The sequence below is a fragment of the Microtus ochrogaster genome, chromosome 8 (assembly GCF_000317375.1).
Source record: "Microtus ochrogaster isolate Prairie Vole_2 chromosome 8, MicOch1.0, whole genome shotgun sequence".
Classification (NCBI taxonomy): Eukaryota; Metazoa; Chordata; class Mammalia; order Rodentia; family Cricetidae; genus Microtus; species Microtus ochrogaster.
In genome coordinates, this window is record NC_022015.1 from 43,122,917 (window position 1) to 43,138,859 (window position 15,943).

Consider the following 15,943-nt stretch of genomic DNA (forward strand, 5'->3'; position numbering starts at 1 on the left):
AGAAGGCACACGAGTGTGCTAGCTCCATTTAAGTAGGAGCTTGCCAGACATCTTCCTTGTAATCTTGCCATGTTTTCTCCTCCAGAATTAACAAGTAAATCTAAGTTTTCAAGCCAGAAGTCCATGTTTGGGCAAGCTGATTTCTCAAGTGTGCTCTAAAGGCTGGTGGCATGCTTGGCCTTGGCATGGTCTCTGGTTGGGGATTTTGAAAATGGAGCTCTGGCCTAGGGCTCTGCCGCACACAGCAGCTTTCTGTCTCTCCTCACGAGGACAAAGAATTCTGTGCATGAATGCTTGCCTCAGAGCTGGAATACCATGAGCTGTTTACCAGCCTCTGAACCGCCCCGTGGCGTCAGGCAGCTTCAAGGGCCTCCTGAGGCTGAATGCTCCTTGCAGAGTAGCAGCCTTGTGCCGCAGCAAATGTGTGGGGGACGTTTTGCTGAGGAGGGTGGTTTCAGTTCCCCATAAATGCCTCTGGTTTTTTTCCACAACAAGTTTGAGGTCTGGCAGGCGGTGGAAGACTTTCCAGTAGGAGGGCTGAGATGGGAAAGGGTTACAGATGGAGAATCCTTCTTTTTTTTCTCTCTTTGGACAGACAGGTCCTTCTAGTGCACAGCGTGCTTTATCTCAGAACATCTCAGCCTATGTTCTCGGCTCCACCCAGGAAAGCAGGCACGACCCACTCCATCGCACAGTCCAGACAGGCAAGGCTTCCAGTTGTGAACACAGCAGTGTGGCCTCGGCTCAGAGCCTGGAAGGGGTGACCCTGCCTAGGGAATTCAAAGCTTTTAGACTTTAGAAGCAAATTGCTTTTCTTTCCTATGATAGTTCCCTAAAGGAAGAGGGGATTAATTTTGAGGAGGGGGTCATGAAGAAACAGGAAGTGTCTCTTGAAATCTGTGGGATCTTACACATTTTCTCATCTCTGAAAGTATTAAGGTACTACTAATAAAAACTAGAGCCAAGAATGATGGACCACACCTTTAACCCCACCAGGCAGGCAGAAGCAGGTTGAGCTCTCTGATCAAGGCCAGCCTGGTTTACACAGTGGGCTCTAGGTGAGCCAAGGCTACGGGGTGAGACCTTGTCTCAAAACAAAGAAAATAAATAACAAAATAACAAAACCCAAATAACTGGGGCTGGAAAGGTGACTCAGTAGTTAGGAGCATCCACTGCTCTTGCAGGTGACCTAGTTCAGCACCCATATGGCCATCTGTCACCACCCGTCATTCCAGTTCCTGGGGATCTGACACCCTTCAGCCTTCCCGAGACGCATGCATTTATACAATGCATATACACTCATGAAGGTTCACAGACATATACATAAGTCAAAACTCTAAATCCTGAATCCTGGGGCTAGAGAGATGGCTCGGTGGTTAAGGGCACTTGCTACTTCTCTGGGGGAGCTGGGTTTAGCTCCTAGCACCCACAAGTCAGGTCACAACGATCCAAAACTCTAGTTCCAGAGGATCTGAAACCCGTCCTGACCTCGTATGGCACTGGACACACATGTGGTATATATACGTGTATTCAAGCAATACACACACACATTAGAGAAATTTTAAAAAACCAGCTATCAAATGCCAGGCAGTGTGGAACACACCCGCAATCCCAACACTCTGGAGGCAGAGGCAGGTGATCTCTGAGTTTGAGGTTAGCTCCAGGACAACCAGAGTGACACAGAAAAACCCTGTCTCGGGGGGGAAAAGCTGTCAGTTCTGTGGGTTCCTAGCTCTAGGACACTGGGTAACCCATCAAAACTCTGTGTCAAGAGGCTGGGGATATAACTTGTTGGTAGAGTTCTTGCTTGCCATGTTCAATCCTCAGGACCCAGGTTAGGAGATGGTTGTGTCTATAAGTTGAAAAGAAGGACTCCGGGCGATGGTGGCGCACGCCTTTAATCCCAACACTCGGGAGGCAGAGGCAGGCGGATCTCTGTGAGTTCGAGACCAGCCTGGTCTACAGAGCTAGTTCCAGGACAGGCTCCAAAGCCACAGAGAAACCCTGTCTCGAAACAACAAACAAACAAACAAAAAAGAACCCTCCCCCCCCAAAAAAGAAGGGAATGGTGTGGTATTTCTCTTACAGCATTGTGAGAATGATTGTGAAATAACATACATATTTTCTTCCTAAAACTCCAACTTCTGTTGCATGAAAAATTAACATATGGCGTGCTCGGGATATAGTAAATATTGCATGAGCTATTCCTATGAACTGCTTGCTAACTCTGTGTTAAGTTATGTTACACACAACTCCATGAGGTGGGTACTAATTTTGTGCTGAATAGACAGGTTCAGACATTCTCACTGGAGTATATTCTGAGAAGCCCCATGAATTTATCAGCGTGTTGTTTCTACGACCAGGAAAGCTGGATTTGTAAACCATGTTCCAAGGCTTGGACCAGAGCTGGGGGAGGTTTTCCTAGCAGGGAGGCAGCAGGAGTGAAAGCGAGGAGTGACTGAGGGAGGCTCAGCAGGGCGAGGCTAGGAGGAGTAACAGGAAGGGTGGGAACTCTGAAATCTGAGGCCCCAGCGGCACGGCGTGTCAGGATCAGCCCTGGAAGGCAAAGACTGAGCAGTGAGGCCTTGACCCAGGCTTGGCCTCCTGGGCAGCTGTCAGTCTCTTCCTTAGGCCTCCTACCCGGTGCTAGTCCCAGTCTTTCCTTCTATCCAGCTTTCACTCTTCCGTGGTACTAATGAGTAAGAGACTACAAGGGACCTGAATGTATTAGTTAGCCCCGCCCTCTGGTTCCCGGATCCCCGCACCCGCCCTTGAGGATGAAGCATTGCTCTGGCCAATCTGGGCCCTGGGAGGCTGAGCCCCGGTTCTGGGGGAGGGTCTGGAAGGGGGGCTTGCACACAGGGATTGGGAAGAGGAGAGAGTTGCCCCCAAGCGTGGTGTTTCACGGCATATCTCTGCACCTGCCATGCTTGCCGGACTCCAGAATGAGAATCAGCCAACACACTGCAGTATGAGCAGGGTCTCCTTGCTTCCTGAGTGGGATGGGACAGTTCCACCTACCATGGGTTCCACAGCCCGAGGGTAAAAACCTAGACACCTAAAAACTCTTCATTCCACAGACTATAACCTAGAACTAGGAAACAAGTCAAAATCCAAGGGGGAAGCCAGGACAAGAATGGATTAGTAAGAACCAGGATGATTGGGAAGAACCGAGACAGGTGAGGAGTGTAGAGAAGGAAGAGGAGAAAAAGGAAGAAGAGGGTTAAGGGTGTGACTCAGCGGTCTACTGTGTGCAAACGTTGGCTTTATTCCTTACCAAGGGGACAGCCCCAAGGGGTGGCTTCCGAGGGTTGAGCCCCGCCTTTCCGGGAGCCACAAATAAAGTAAATCAGAGCTCTTGCGACATCAAGGCACATTTTTTGCTCTAACCCCAAAGCAAATGATCTGACACCCTCACCTCTACCCCAGCTCTGCAATCTGACTGTCGGTGTCCAGGGAATAAGGGAGCCCAGACTCTGGAAGGAACTGCAGCCACTTTCAGCCAAACGGCCAATCCTCGAATTAACCCGAGTTCTGTCATCGTTTTTTTAGGCAGATTTTTTTTTTCATCTTTTTAGACCTGGCTGCATTGAAGCAATGGACCAGGCCGAGGGCCAAACAAGACTGGGTATAGGGCATTGGGTAAACACAGAAAAAGACTAGCAGGGACCAATCGAAGCTGCTCCATGTGGTTTACGTTTCATGCCTTGCCTCTGGGACTCTCTCTTACCTGGTGGCTTCTTCCTTTAACTCTTTGTCCTTGAACTCTAAGATGGAGCATCAGCCCCAGCTTTTTCCTTTATCTAGACTTTGCAATATGACATTGTATATGTCAGCCTCTTCGGCTTACACTTTTGAATGTTGGTATTAAAAAAGAGGGCTGTGGGGCTGAGGAGCGAGCTCACGACCTGAGTGCCTGCCGCTCATGCATTTAATTCTGCTGTCCAGAATCCAGGTAAGAGGTGGGCATGGCCTTCCAGTCTGTAACCCTATCAGTGAGGATGGGGGTGGGGGCAGAGGACTCCCCAGAGCTCTCTGGCCTGACAGCAGCCAGTTGGTGAGCAATGTCAAGTAAGAGACAAGGCAGAGATAGTTAGAGAAAGATAGAAAAGACTAAAGACCTAAAGATAGTTAGAAAAGACTTTGACTGCTGGCCTTCATGTGCATGAGCATAGATTTGTACCCACATGCACATGCACTCATGAATAAACATGTACACACGTATAAATACAGACAAATAATAGGAAAAATAGGACTCGTGTGTGGCCTGGGGATGTAGCATGCATGAAGTCCTGGGCTCACCGTATCACAAGCCTGGGGTGGAGGCACACATCTGAAGTCCCAGCCAGCACTCAGGAAATGGGGGCAGGAGAATCTGAAATTCAAGGTCATCCTCCCAGTAATAGCCTGGGCTATTCAAGAAGGGGTGGGCTGCCCTTGGTGACGGTTTAAGACCCGGCTCCTGGAGTCTGACAGCTCTCATTGCCCAGTTGAAGTCACATTGGATTGCAGTATGGGCGTTTGGTCTCCTCCCTACCAAGGAGACCTTAGACCCCAAATGGATAGCATTGAGCTTGTTCAGCTAGTGCAGTGTGGCCGGCTTTGTGCTTTTCCTGGGTGTGTGGTCTCTTTTGGGGTACATAGCTGCCAGGCAGCCAGTGCTCTGTCCCCTAGCTCACACAGCCAGACTGTGGGGAGGGCTGGAATGTGAACAGCCAGGGGGAGAAGAATGACGGGACATTTTCTATTTGTAAGCCTGCGAGTTTGGCTTGCCACTTGAATTTCAAGTGGGCCCTTCAGGCAGATAGGGAAGTCAGGTGAGAGAGCGGAGGCAGTCGATTTGAATTGTCGAAATTCCTAGAAAATAAATTCTAGGGATTTCAACTGTAGGAGGAAGGTAGCTCAGGTTGACTAAACTTCAGGCACATTTGCTGCAGGGGTGGGGCCTGGCGGTGGAGAGGCTTTTGCTTTTTATCTGTTTGCATACCATGTTTCCCCTCAAATTATTTTGCCTATCGAATCATATCTAACAGACAAATTAAAGCTTTGAACTAAGGTTTTTATTTATCTATTTTTGTCCTAACTGAGCTGCGGATCTCTTCTGGAGGAAAAAAAAACCCCCACTCTTTTAAGTACTGTTTTTGGTTACTGCTCTTTGTTTGAAGTAATTACTGCCCTGGAAAGTGGGAAATAACAGATCGCTGGTTATCAGAAGGAAGTAAGCACTTTGGATCAGCCAGACGCCTGCCCTGGATGGCCACTCCAGACACTGCCAATCGCCCAGGTACAAAGCCCGTACTGCATGTCCTGCAAACCCTCCCTTTCGTTGTTTCCAGAGGGGAAATGGTTGGATCCTGTGTGTCACTTGCTGTGTTCTTGTTATATAACCACGGAGAACCTTTGATAGGCCTTGCTAGTCTCAGGAGCGAGCACAGGAAAAAACATGGGAGTTGCGGCTTGTCTCCTATTCTCTGTGCCCTGACAGTGGGTTGAACTTGTAGGCTGGGGTGGATTTTCGAGCACTTGCTTAATACTCACTAGGAAGATTTAAAAGTTGCATGGGGGAGGGGGGAGGGTGGCTGGAGAGATGGCTTGTTGGCCAAGAGTGACTCCAGCACCAACATTCAGTGGCTAACATCCATCTACAACTCAGGGTCCAGGGGATCTGACCCCCTTTTCTGGCCTCCTTGAGTACCTGAACTCATGTGGCATATACTCACACAGACACATACATACCAATTAAAAAAAAAAAAAACTTAGTGGGGTATGGTAGCACACACTTTAATCCTAGTACTCTGGAGGCAGAGGGAGGTGGCACTCTGGAAGTTTGGGGCCAGCCTGATCTACACAGCAAGTTCCAGGACAGGCAGGGTTATATAGTGAGACCCTGTCTCGAAAAACAAAAACAAAAGAGCGGATGAGAATGCTGTAGTGGGGCAGCTTGCCTGTTGACTTATGCAGAGAAGCAAGCGTTATAGAGGCGCCTCAGCTTGCCCATACCTAGTCAGGACCCAGGGAACCCTTGGCCCTCCAGATTCCCCCTACTTTTTATTGTGATAGTTGTCAGTTTTGGCAACCTTCAGACTAGCCTTGCCAGTCACTCTCAGCTTGTTCCAGCATTCTTTTTTTTTTTTTTTTTTGGTTTTTCGAGACAGGGTTTCTCTGTAGCTTTGGTGCCTGTCCCGGAACTAGCTCTTGTAGACCAGGCTGGCCTCGAACTCCCAGAGATCCGCCTGCCTCTGCCTCCCGAGTGCTGGGATTAAAGGCGTGCGCCACCACTGCCCGGCTTGTTCCAGCATTCTTAACCTGCACTCTCAGCCGCCCGGCTTTGGTGCAAGCTTCTCTTCTCTCATCCCTTGGGTTTCAGCTTTAGGGACATTTCCCTCTGGAAGCCTGCCCTGGTTCCTCTATCTTCCCCAACTATTCTGTGTGCTCTTGTTACTCTGGTTTTCTGTTCAGTGCTGCTTATATTCAGTTATCAGTGACAGAGTTTGGTAGTCTGCCTTCCCCATCAGGTTGTCAGCTTTGAGGGATGCTGCGTTCTTTTTCTTTTTTCTTTTCGTTTTTTCAAGACAGGGTTTCTATGTGTAACTCTAGCTGTCCTGAAACTTGCTCTGTAGATCAGACTGGCCTCAAACTCAGAGATCTGCCTGCCTCTGTCCCCAGAGTGCTGTGATTAAAGGCGTGCGCCACCACTGCCCAGCTGATGCTGCGTTCTTGTTTATCATTTTATCTCTGGCATAGTGCCAAGCACATGGCTTCTGGCACCCAGCACATGGCAGAAACTCTAACAGCCACCAAGTCACTATCTTATCACTGCACACACGTCCCCTCAGCAGCATGTTTCCCGACTGTCCCTTGTGGCGTAGTCTTGGAGGTATTTTCCTAGATCCAGAATGAGAACAAATACATATAAAGAGAAGCTGAAAAGCAAACACCAGGAGGGCTGTTTTCCTTTTCTTCTTCTCAGAGTTATCGTTGAGCTTTTTGCAGGCCAGCTGCTTCCCTTGAGCTGCGGGAGTGTGAATTCAGCTGTGGTCAGGAATGCCAAGTCTACAGTCTGTTTGGTGCCACCCCTCAGATCTGCACTAGCCTAGCTTCCAGAATGGCAAGTGGGTAGAAAGGAGGTCAGGGAGAAGCTTGGAGACACAGGGAGCGAGGGCCTAAGGTCTGAGAAGGTGGGAAGGTCTGCCACAGGAGAAGGGCAGGTGGAAGAAAGTCATCAGCTGGGTCCCAAAGTACCGGCAGGCATCTGACATGCTGCTCGTGGCTCAGTTAGCAAAGTGTGGTTTGGATTTTTCTGTTGCTCTTCCATTATTTTCATTTTTTTTTACCAATTATTAAGAGAAAAAATAGAGTCAGGAATGGTGGCACATGCTTTTAATCCTAGCACTGTTGAGTGAGAAGAAGGCAGAGCTCTGTGAATTCAAGGTCAGCTCTGTATACATCAAAAGTTCCAGCCAACTAGAGCTTTGTAGTAAGATCCCGGCTTAATGCCACCCCCCTCTAAAAACAAACAAACAAACAACAACAACAAAAAACAAGCTAGGGCTGGAGAGATGGCTCAGAGGTTAAGAGCACTGGCTGCTCTTCCAGAGGTCCTGAGTTCAATTCCCAGCAACCACATGGTGGCTCACAACCATCTGTACTGAGATCTGGCGCCCTACTCTGGTGTGCGGGCATACATCGAGGCAGAATGTTGTATACATAATAAATAAATAAATTAAAAAAAAAACAAGCTACAATGGTGGTATGCACCTGTAGCTCCAGCTAATTGGAAGGTTGAGGCAAGAGGATTACTTGATGCCAGGAGTTTAAGACAAGCTTGAGCAACAAAGCAAGACCCTGTCTCCAAACACGACAGGGGCTGGAGAGATGGAGAGGATCCAGGTTCAGTTGCCAGAACCCACATCATGACTCATTGCCATCTGTAAGGCCAGGGGATCGGATCCCCTCTTATGGCCTCTGAGGGTACCAGGTATGCACATGGTATGCAGGCATACATGCAGGTAAAATACTCAGATACATTAAAATAAATACATATTTAAAACAAAACAATCTCTTCAAAAAATCAAATTGTGTATGTGAGTGTGTGTATGTTCTCACATGCACTGGAATGCCTGTGTAGGCCAGAAGAGGTATTAGATTTTCTGAACCAGGAATTACAGGTAGTTGTGAGCTGTCTGATGTGGGTGCTAGAAACCAAAATCAGATCTTGTAAAAGAGTAGTAAGTGTTCCTAACCACTGAGCTATCTCTCACCCCTGCTGTGGAATATTATTTGAAGATGTGTTACATTCGTTTATGCTGTGGAACATTTGTTTAATGATGCAAAGATGTGTTCCATTCTTTTATGCTGCATTTGTTTAACTCTGTGAAGCTGTGTTACTTTGCCTGCCTAAAACACCTGATTGGTCTAATAAAAAGCTAAATGGCCAATAGCTAGGCAGGAGAGGGATAGGCAGGGCTGGCAGTCAGAGAATAAATAAAAGGAGAAAAAAAGAGGAACAGAAAAAGAAGAGGAGGACATCAGGGGCTAGCCACCCAGGTACACAGCAAACCATGGAGAAAAAAACAAAAAAAGGTATATAAAAAGGTAAAAAGCCCCAAAGATAGAATAATAATGTAAGAAAAGCTGACTAGAAATAAGGAAAGCTAAGGTTAGGCATACATAAGAATAAGCCTCCATGCGTTTGTTTGGGAGCTGGGTGGCAGACCCCCAAAGAGGAGTCAGGAACAACAAAAAAGAAAAACAGAGAAAGAACCAAAACAATAACAACAACAAGCACACACACACACACACACACACACACACACACACACACACACACACACACACACACACACACACATACACACACACACACACACACACATACACACACACCCTAAATAAACATCTGGGTATAGTGCCCAAGGCTTATAAATCCACTGCTTGGGAGATAGAGGTAGAAGAATCATGAATTCAAGGCCATGCTGTTCTACATAGTAAGACCTTGTTTCAACATACGATTGCACACACACATACATGTGAATCTTTCTTTTTTTTTTTGAGATAGGGTTTCTCTGTGTAACAGCTCTGCCTGTCCTGGAATCACTTTGTACACCAGGTTGGTGTTGAACTCACAGAGATACGACTTCCTCTGGCCCACAAGTGCTGGAATCAAAGGTGTGCACTACCACTGCCCAGTAGCGCGTTCATCTTTCAGTGAGATGAAATTCTGAGTGGTACTCCAAATGTGTATTTTTTTTTAATTTTATTTTCTCCACTGTGTGTATGCATGTATGTGTGAATGTATGTAGTATATGAGTGTGTGTCATGTATGCAACATACATTGGTGAGGCGTGACATATGTGGAGGCCAGAAGAGGACATCTAGTGTCCTGCTGTCACTCTCTGCCATATGCCCTTGAGACAGTCTCTCCCTGAACCTGGAGCTCGACTGGCAGCCAGGGAAGCCCCAGCAATGCCGTCTCTGCTCCTGACCATGCGGGGGTTACAGGTGAGCGTGGACACGCAGGGTTTTACACGTGGGCCGCACATTTCAGCGCAGCCCCTCATGCTCGTGAAGCAGGCGCTGTTGCCCACCGAGCCATCGCCCCAGCCTCAGGTTTTGTTCTATTAAGACATTAAAATGAAACACTTTTATTTGCTCTCCCTTCCCTCCCTCTCACTCTTCCTTCCTCCTGAGTTTTCTGATTCCCAGAATGCGATTCTCCGAGGAAGTGATGGCTGGCCTTGCCTTTATTACAACTGATTGTCCCTTCCCCTTGCCTGCCCTCCAGTTCTCTTGGAGCCTGCCAAACACACGACCGTGACCAGGTTGCCAGTGTAGACCACTGCAGAATGAGACAAAGCCCTGCGTCTTTTGCTAGGAGGCATTTGGCTATGACATGCTGGCTGGCATATCAGTGTAGAAAAATATTTGTGGTCTCCCAAGCATATGTTTATGTTTCTCAGGTTGGGACAAAGTCCTTCTAAAAACAATCTTGAGGGCTGGGGATGTAGTTCCGTTGGTAGAGTGACTGCCTACCATGCACGATACCCTGGGTTCAATTCCTAACACTTTACTATATAAACCGGGCACAGTGGAGGTGCACGCCTGTAATTCAAGCCATCCTCAGCTGCATAGACAGTTCAACACCAACCTGTGATACAAGAAACCTTGTCTTTGGGCTGGAAAGATGGCTTAGAGGTTAAGAGCACTGATTGTTCTTCCAGAGGCCCTGAGTTCAATTCCCAGCCACCACATGGTGGCTCACAACCATCTGTAATGAAATCTGGTGCCCTCTTCTGGCCTGCAGGCACACATGCAAACAGGATACTGTAAACAAAATAAATAAATCAATCTTTAAAAAAAAAAAAAAAAAGAAACCTCGTCTTAAGAAATGACTGGTCTGTGGGTTTGTGCCGGCCTAGCATTTCCACTTCCTTGCCAGCTTCTTCAGCCTCCCCAGAGTTCTCCTGTGGGGTTCCCCTTCCACAGAGATTAAGCTTCTGCTGGCTAAAACTGAGATAAAAAGATTATTCACTAGGGCAATGGGAAGTCAGGAATCTCACCATTGATTCTTTTATCTCAAAGGGGAAACAAATGACTCCAAGATAATTCTTTAATTTGCTATCCAGTGTGGTCAGCCAGCTTTAGCAATCTAAAACCGACCTGGATTTTGCAACTCTCTGGAGCAATCAGACTGGCTGATCAGACGGGTCTATACAAGGACCTGCACGTAGGAATGAGAGGAACAGGTTCAAACCTGATTCGTTACATTCATGAAACTGTCTTCCCTAGCAACCATGGGTCTCCAGGCCAATCAGATTATGCCAGCCTTGCAGTACCCGTGTGAACCCACACTCAAGGAAGCTGGCTAGGCCAGGCTTAGGTGGGGCAACCAAAGCCTGTGAAGTGTGTGATTTGAGAGCTTCAGGACAGGCTGCTCTAGCCAGAAATATCTCCTCTACCAGCTTGTCAAGGGTGTCTGCAATTTCACCATCATGGAGCCATTTATCTTGTTTCCATGGCTTTCTCTTTGCCATCCCTCTCTCGGGTGCAGTTGGTCTGGGATACATGATTCCATTAATCTTCTCCCTTTCAGTAATATGGGTTCAATTAAGCCATGTTTAATCTGTTGAGTAAACTCAGTTCCACTTTTTAATATCAGGCCCCAGCACAGTCCATTTTGCCTACTCCAGTCCCTGTTCTGTTTGTTAAGATAGGAAGTAAAGTTTGATGCTAGATGGCCTAGTGGGGGACAGGATGGCCGGAAGCAAGGGCCTGGGTACCAGCAGGCTTCGCTACGTGGATTTTTAGCACTATGAGGATTGGGTGGGCCTTGGTCTGGGACCTGATGGCTTATGAGGGGAGATGCTTGGCCAAACAGTTGGCCACTGCATGAACTCCTTCTCTTATGTTTGTGGCTTGTTCTACTTCCTTTCCTCTCACGTCTACTCTCTGTCCTCTCTTCCCCCTTGGTCATCCTGATTCTAGGTGTTCTCTTGCAGGTAGGGCCTTCTCATAAGACATTTCCAACAGACCAGAGCTTGGCCACCCATTCTCAGTCCCTCCCGAAGATTGGGGAATGGCAAAAGAGTAGTGAGGCTGAAGATTCCTTAGCTTGCACAGCTGCTTGGAGCAGACCTGGAGACTGTTTCATGAGAGGCCAAACTGATGCTACACATTTGCAGTAAAGCCTGAAGCCCCTACCATCTCTTCCTCTCTCCGTGGCCACCACGAGATGGCCAGAGCCCACTTCTGCTTTATTTTGCCTTTAGGCATGCTTTATCTCCCCCGGTAGCTCTTCTAGACAGCTCGCCTTCCTCAAGGCTGTACCATAAACTCCACATTATTTTTCTTTTTGAGACAAGAGCTTATGTAGCTGAAGTTTGTTTTAAATTCCTGATCTTCCTGCCCCCGCCTCCTGAGTGCTGAAATTACAAGCATGCACTACCACACCGCTGACTGGCTGGAAACTCCATGCAGTCCCCCCCCCCCCCTTACCAATTGTGTGTGTATGTGTGTGATGTGAATGTGCACGAATGCATGTTTTTATGTGTGCGAACACACGTATATGGGTATGCATGTGTGGTGTGTGCAGGCCTGATTGTTTTTGATTGACCTTCAACCTTATTAAGCCAGGGTCTCTCAAGCAAGCCCAGAGCTTGATGTCCATGGTTAGTCTTGTTAGCCAGCTTGTTCGGAGTTTCCCCATTGCTGCCTTCTGAGACTGGGATCACAGACAGGCCGCCATGCCTATCTGCCACTTATGTGGGTTTCTAGGGATTTGAACTCAGGTCCTCACTCTTGCACAGCAAGAGTTCTAACCACCGAGCATTCTTTCTACCTCTTCACATATTTAACAAATTCTTTACTTATCTAATCCACATGGGAAGTAGAAAAACACAAGGTCTTGTGCGTAAATTGGGAGTGTGGGGATCATGGGAGAGGGTGGAAAGGGAGAGAGGAGAAAGGGAAGATAGCAGAGAAAAATATATAGCTCAATAAAAACAATTTAAAAATTATTATTTTATGTGTGCGTGCCTGAGTATATGTCTGCGCACCTATGCATGCAAGGGCCTGGGGAAGTCAGAAGAGGCGTAGGACCCTTGGCCTGGAATTTTGGGTGGTTGTGAGCAGCCTCACGATTACATAGCAAGTCTCCAGAGCTGGAAGGAGTTAACATGTGAACAAAACGATTTGGCCTTGCTTGGCACATGGTCCGTGCTAATGTGTTTGCCCTTATTATTTCATTGTTGCTGCCGAAAGGGAAAAGCATTCCTTTCTTCTGTGGTTATTTGGACTTCTTCGGAGATGCATTTTGTAACTGAGAACTGAACAAATTGAAAGAAAAGAAACAGTTATCAAACACTTATCCAACCAAACTTTTTCTGGGAAAGCCATGATTGTTTTTTTGGAAAATATTTCATATCTGACTAATCTTCCAGGAATTTTGGAAATGTGGAATAAAGAATCAGTGTGATGGGACTAACCTATCCGCAGCTTTTTAAGAGCCTTGGATGTTTTATGCCATTTAAAACAAGATTTGTTTATTTTTGTTTTCTGTGTATGCATAAGTGCCTGCATGTGCGCATGTGCACTACGTGAATACAGGGCCTGTGGAACCCAGAAGAGGGTGTCAAATCCCCGGAACTGGAGATACAAATGATTATGAGCTGCCAGATGTGTGTGCTAGGGACCAAACTCTGGTCTCCTGCAAGAGTGGCAAGTTCTCCTAATCTTCTCCAGCCCATTAAACCACCTTTCCAGCTTGGATGCCATAAGTCGTTAAAGAGAGATGGAAACATTTAGTGGAAAGAGCATTTTAATAATTCATCCATCCATCCATCCATCCATTCATTTGTTTGTCATTCCTCCAAGTCACAAGTATTTCCACAGTGCCCAGGCCCCATGTGAGGCTCTGGGATGCAGAGACTAGCAGCCTGTTGTTCTAGGCCATAGGGAAAGTGTCGTGAAGAATGCACTAATTGTTTATGGATAGGAAAAGTTTAAGTGGCTTCACAAACTGGAACAGGGCAGAAAGCCCATCTGTAGGGAGGACTTGCAAGTCAGGTAAGACACACACTTGGAGTGCAGGGCCTCAGCTCATCCCATTCATCAACCTCTACGTTAGTTTTCTTTTGAGAGAGAGTAATAATTTAATTTTTCTTTTCCTTTTTTTAAAAATAAAGTTTTGTGTTTAAAAAGATGTAAGAATTTATTTTTTTGTGTTCTTTTTTTTATTTATTAAAAATTTCCACCTCTTGCCCTCCTCCCATTTCCCTCCTCCCTCCCTCCCCCCTCCCTCTCCAGTCCTAAGAGCAGTCAGGGTTCCCTGCCCTGTGGGAAGTCCAAGCCCTCCCCCCTTCATCCAGGTCTAGGAAGGTGAGCAAAGGATTTATTTATTTACTTTTATGCATTCAAGTGTTTTGCCTGAATGTATGTAAGTGCACAATATGCGTGACTGGTGCCTAAGGAGGCCAGATGAGGGCTTGGATCCCCTGGAACTGAAGTTACAGACTGTGTGATGTGCTGTGAACAGAACCCAGAGCCTCAGAAAAAACAAGTGATCTTAACGGCTGAGCTGTCTCCAACCCCTGTGTTATTTTGAGACATGGTTTTATGCGCTGGAGAGATGATGGCTCAGCAGTTAAGAGACATGGTTTTATATAGACAAGGCTGCCTCAAACTGGCTGTGTAGTCAAAGATGACCTTGAACTCCTGATTCTCATACTTCTACCTCCTGTGTGCTCAGATGACCAGTGTAAGAGAAATTTCATAGGATGAAGGATTGGGGAGATGCCTCGGGGGTTAAGAGTACATTCTCTCCAGTCATGAGGGCTAGCGTTCTAATCTCAGCATGCATGTAAGGAGCCAGGTGTCCCTGCAAATGCCTGTAACCCCAGCACTGTTGTTTTTCTAATTAGTTAAAAAGAAAAACAACCGAATGACAACAGAATAATTCAAACCACACTTCATGTGACTACCAGCATAGCTGAGAAAATGAACAGCCCACATTCAGGAAGCGATCCTGCCTCAAAAGTAGAAGGCAGAGAATGATGGAAAAGGATGCCCAGCAGCCCCTCCAGGCCTTCTTGAGTATACACAAGCTTGCATCTCTACCTGTGTGCATATACCTACACAGACCAGACACAAATAAATAAATGAATCTCTAAAATATTTTTCTAGAATGGCAGGGAAAGAGTAGCCTATTGAAACCATGGCTGGCAGCTAAGTTCTCCATGAGTTGACTTCCATGTTGCTGTCAGATGGACTCTGGCTATAGCTAGGAAATCCCAAGACAATGTGGGCTTTCCTTTGTGATAGGATAGAGACAACCCCTGGATTGGAGATCTACCTCATAAGTCTCCAGGAACTCCTTGTGGAGTATAGCCTACTGGTTGTATGTCCCATGACATCTAGCTTAGAGATGGACAGAGAGAAAGGTTTCCATGGACGGTAACTGACCAGCTTGCTGGTCCAACACAAACTCCTTCTTCTTACACATGGTTCACAGTGTTGAACTGTGTCTTGTTTCTCTCCTTCTGCCTCTGTGAAGCCCTTGAGGAAAGGGACTAGATCTGGTGATTGACAAACTGGAGACAGTGTCCCCTTTGTATGAAATTTCTGTGACTGTGACCTCAGGGTCTTCTGCTGTCTTCTCGGTAGCCAGAGCTTCAGGCAAGGGTACGGCTGGCCGGGGAGGTGTGGGGAGTAGTTTGGGAAAGGTGTTTTCTCTGATATTCCATACATCCCTGCAGTATATATCTGAGAAATGTTAACCCACGGGATGGTGCTGAGTGACTCTATAATCATCTTTATCCTTATCATCAGAGCACAGCACAGCCTTCAGCCCTGGACTGCAATGACGGGAATCAACCCGAGGAAGCCATCGATAAAGCTGGGGCAGCTTCAGTCCCCACCCCAGATGCAGGTGAGAGAAGTGGTGGGGACTGGAGCAATGACAGCCTTCATGTTAGAGTGGCATAGTGTCTGCACGAGAAGGCCCAGGAAAGCACCAGCAGATGCCCTGACTTCTGGGGCTGTGGATGCCCGGCTGGGAAGGAGCCAGCTCGGGATGCCGGAGCACAGAAATTCAAAACCCTCTCTCCTTCATCCTTTAAAAATATTTTTCTTGTTTTTAATTATGTTATGTATATGTGTCTGTGTGGGTATGAGTATTTGAATACAGGTACTGGTGGACAGAGGCATTGGATCTCCTGGAGCAAGAGTTAGAGCTGGTTGTAAGTGGCCCAACGTGGGTGCTGGGAACTGAGCCCAGGTCCTCAGCAAGAGCAGCAAATTCTTTTAATTGATCCATCTCTCCAGTCCCCATGTTTTGGTTTTTACTATTTATGATAGAAGGTATTACTCTGTAGTCCAAACTGTCCCTAAACTCATAATGTAACTCAGGCTGGTCTTCAACTTGAGATCCTCCCAAGTGCTGGGTTTA